The sequence below is a fragment of the Schistocerca cancellata genome, chromosome 6 (genome assembly GCF_023864275.1).
Source record: "Schistocerca cancellata isolate TAMUIC-IGC-003103 chromosome 6, iqSchCanc2.1, whole genome shotgun sequence".
Classification (NCBI taxonomy): Eukaryota; Metazoa; Arthropoda; class Insecta; order Orthoptera; family Acrididae; genus Schistocerca; species Schistocerca cancellata.
In genome coordinates, this window is record NC_064631.1 from 451,450,955 (window position 1) to 451,455,718 (window position 4,764).

Consider the following 4,764-nt stretch of genomic DNA (forward strand, 5'->3'; position numbering starts at 1 on the left):
TCGAGTTCTGGGCGTACCAACCACGTACTTTGTGCTCTTGATGTCTGGGTGTCACATCTGTGGGATTTACATACACTCCTGGAAATTGAAAAAAGAACACATTGACACCGGTGTGTCAGACCCACCATACTTGCTCCGGACACTGCGAGAGGGCTGTACAAGCAATGATCACACGCACGGCACAGCGGACACACCTGGAACCGCGGTGTTGGCCGTCGAATGGCGCTAGCAGCGCAGCATTTGTGCACCGCCGCCGTCAGTGTCAGCCAGTTTGCCGTGGCATACGGAGCTCCATCGCAGTCTTTAACACTGGTAGCATGCCGCGACAGCTTGGACGTGAACCGTATGTGCAGTTGACGGACTTTGAGCGAGGGCGTATAGTGGGCATGCGGGAGGCCGGGTGGACGTACCGCCGAATTGCTCAACACGTGGGGCGTGAGGTCTCCACAGTACATCGATGTTGTCGCCAGTGGTCGGCGGAAGGTGCACGTGCCCGTCGACCTGGGACCGGACCGCAGCGACGCACGGATGCACGCCAAGACCGTAGGATCCTACGCAGTGCCGTAGGGGACCGCACCGCCACTTCCCAGCAAATTAGGGACACTGTTGCTCCTGGGGTATCGGCGAGGACCATTCGCAACCGTCTCCATGAAGCTGGGCTACGGTCCCGCACACCGTTAGGCCGTCTTCCGCTCACGCCCCAACATCGTGCAGCCCGCCTCCAGTGGTGTCGCGACAGGCGTGAATGGAGGGACGAATGGAGACGTGTCGTCTTCAGCGATGAGAGTCGCTTCTGCCTTGGTGCCAATGATGGTCGTATGCGTGTTTGGCGCCGTGCAGGTGAGCGCCACAATCAGGACTGCATACGACCGAGGCACACAGGGCCAACACCCGGCATCATGGTGTGGGGAGCGATCTCCTACACTGGCCGTACACCACTGGTGATCGTCGAGGGGACACTGAATAGTGCACGGTACATCCAAACCGTCATCGAACCCATCGTTCTACCATTCCTAGACCGGCAAGGGAACTTGCTGTTCCAACAGGACAATGCACGTCCGCATGTATCCCGTGCCACCCAACGTGCTCTAGAAGGTGTAAGTCAACTACCCTGGCCAGCAAGATCTCCGGATCTGTCCCCCATTGAGCATGTTTGGGACTGGATGAAGCGTCGTCTCACGCGGTCTGCACGTCCAGCACGAACGCTGGTCCAACTGAGGCGCCAGGTGGAAATGGCATGGCAAGCCGTTCCACAGGACTACATCCAGCATCTCTACGATCGTCTCCATGGGAGAATAGCAGCCTGCATTGCTGCGAAAGGTGGATATACACTGTACTAGTGCCGACATTGTGCATGCTCTGTTGCCTGTGTCTATGTGCCTGTGGTTCTGTCAGTGTGATCATGTGATGTATCTGACCCCAGGAATGTGTCAATAAAGTTTCCCCTTCCTGGGACAATGAATTCACGGTGTTCTTATTTCAATTTCCAGGAGTGTATAAGCTGTGAGATATCATTTTCTGAAAAAAAAATCAACCAGCAGGTGGCACCGGAAGAAAATTGGTCAGAGTGGCACAAACGATAGGAAGGATCAATGTCTTGGTAGCCACACGTATGAGAAAATACACAACCCGAAAAATTGTCCAAAAGAGAAGATAAAGATCCAGACAGAAATGAGAGCAGCACCAGAGATGCGAAGAATACTCTGGGTGATAAAGAAAATAACGGCGACGGTACAGTTAGTGCTGGATAAGGCGAAGATAAGAAGGAAATCAACTAACTGATTATCGCGCATCACATCATGCAGAACATAGACGGGCAGCTTGAATATCGAAATGATGAAGGACGAGTAAATTCACAACATGTAGACGCTGTAGTCACAATCAGAAATTCTTCAGCAAGTGATAGATTGGTCTCGCCACCAAAACTACGTCACATTATGAGTTCACATGCTTCTACACCAGAATTAGTGAAAGGGAAGAATTTACAGATGGATGCAGTCAGAATTTTTAAAGCACGCATGGGAGAAAAGGCAGAACGAACATAAAGAGTTTTTAAAACAAATAGAACAGAAAAAGCAGAAAAATAATAAAGAATGTAAGTAATTTCTAAAGCAACCAGAAGAGATGAGGCAAACAGAAGAAGAGTGGAATGAAACGGAAGAAAAGATAACGCACATCGAAAGTAAATAATTCGAGAAAGAATTGAAGAAAGACATAGGCAGAATCAAAAACGAGATGACGAAAATTCAGAAGATGGCAGCCTAGTCATAACACACAGTAATTGATGTGAAGAAAGCTACAGGAGAAGCTAGGACTGAAGCATTAGGAGCAAGGAAAGAGGCACCAGTAGCGAAGAAATATGCAACATAAGCAAAAACGGTAGTAAGGCAGAAAAGATGATGCCGGTCTACAAGAATAGGACAAGAAAACAATAACAGAAAGACTGGAAGAAATTTCTCTCGGGATAGCTCAATCCTATCAGCAGCAGGAAGACTTGACAGAAGTGTGGCAGTACCACTCACAGCTTAGGCAACGGCCTTGCCACAGTGGATTCACCGGTTCCCGTCAGATCACCGAAGTTAAGCGCTGTAGGGCGTGGCCGGCACTTGGATGGGTGACCATCCGGGCCGCCATGCGCTGTTGCCATTTATCGGGGTGCACTCAGCCTCGTGATGCCAACTGAGGAGCTACTCAACCGAGTAGTTGCGGCTCCGGTCAAAGAAAACCATCATAACGAACGGGAGAGCGGTGTGATGACCACACGCCACTTCTACCCGCATCCTCAGCTGAGGATGACACGGCGGTAGGATGGTCCCGATGGGCCACTTTTTGCCTGACCACGGAGTGCTACTTTTTTACTCACAGCTTAGGCTACAGCAGGCAGAAATTATTAAAGCTATCAAAGAAACATGGGTTCAGGTGGGAAGTTGATGCGCAAAGAAATTGAAAGAGGACAGTGATCGTCTAAAACAAACTGAGCAGGATGTGAATAAGTGCACATCACATTTGCATGTAACGAAACAGATACATCCAGTAGAATCACCTATATGTCGATCAGCTGTTGCATATACACCACAAGTGAACGTACTGCCAGTAAAAAACCAAGACCCAGAGTTCAAACTATTGCTCAACTATGTGCCACTAAGGAGATGTGCATCACACATTAGTGTTGAAGATAGTGCGGGAAGTTGTGCGCAACTTGTGTAATGAGGTCACCCACCATATGAAAGAATATATCAGAAGCAAGGGACAGGACGAACGCAAGTAATGACATGAGATTCGACCAAAAGCGTTTTACCTCTGTTCATAATTTTCAGCACTATCGAGACAGTGGCAATACATTCCATCCTCAGCCTTGGATTGCACAATTTGATAGGTCTATTCCCACTTCTTGGCCATTAGTATACGAATTAGACATACGGAAGTTTCGCCATCTTTTGCTTGAACGTTCTGACAAAACGTTCCGCTTCGCCGTTTGACTGGGGATGGGACAGTGCACTAGTTAGATGCTGTATGCCACTGCATTCATAGTATGTTTCAAATTCATTTGACGTGAACTGAGGTCAGTTGTCTGACGGTATTATTTCATTTAAGCCTTCTAGTCGAAAAATCGACAACAGCTGAATTGTGCTACGTGACGTTGTGGAGTTCATTGGTACAGCAGAAGGAAACTCATACAGAGTCAACTACTATCAAACAGTGGGTGTTCCAAAAAGGTCCCGCAAAGTCTGTGTGCACACGTTGCCATGGTGGTTGCTACTTAGGCCAAGAAGAGAATTTTTGTGGCGGAGCGGACTGATTTTCCGCACGTGCATGACAATGTGACGTCATCTGTTCTATTTGGGCGTCCATACCCTACCGAGTACAGTGTCGACGCGTTAGCTGTATTCTTATGAACAGTCCCCCAGTGACCTTGGTGAAGTAACTGCAACAGTTCATTTTGCAAAGCTTTAGGGACCAACATAAGTGACTGTCCACTGTCATTTTGAACAAGAATTACACCTTTCTGGACAGCAAGGCTGTGCCGAGGTGAAAAGTATCGGCGCGCTACAGAATTCTGTATGCTATTCAATGAGTGATGCCAAGACGTGCGAATGTAGCTGAGCAAAATGTTCAATTCTGGATCAGCGTCCGTGTCCTGTGCAATTATAGTTCAGCGGAAAAAGACTGAAGCAATTCAGAATCCTGAGCAACGATGTGACAACAAGATGCAGCAGAAGCGTCGAAGCCTGAGTAAGGGCCAATCGGAAGACGTGAAAGCACGTCCTTATTACCATGTTGAGCTGTCGGTCGATACACAATCTTGTACTGGTATTGAGACAACAACAAAGCCCATATTTACAGTTTTTGAGCAGCTCGCACAGAAACCAGTTTCGTCGGATGAAATAAGGACTGCAAAGTCTTGTGATCCGCTACTAAGTAGAATTTTCTGCCATACAAATAGTGGTGGACTTTGGTGACACAATACACAATAGCTAAAGCATCTTTTTTCAATTTGTGAATAGTTACATTGAGCTTTGGACAGAACTTTTGATGCAAAAGCAAGAGATCTGTCTTTATCACCAATTCCGTGCGAACGCACTGCACCGATTCCGTAAGAGGAAGCGTCAACTAGCAGTGCAACTGGTTTTTCAGGGTCAAAGTGAATTAAGCATCTCTAAGTTTTTGGAAAGCTACTTGGCACTCATCTGTCCAAACAAAGGGGACATTCTTTCGACGCAATCAACGCAATGGAGCCGCGTTTTGTGAAGAATTCAGTATGAA

General features: G+C 47.8%; 1 pseudogene; it reads left to right on the forward strand.

Annotated features, from left to right (window-relative positions):
• The first annotated feature begins 2,528 nt into the window (after nucleotides 1-2,528).
• LOC126089520 (5S ribosomal RNA) lies at nucleotides 2,529-2,646 on the forward strand (annotated as a pseudogene).
• Nucleotides 2,647-4,764: the final 2,118 nt, after the last annotated feature.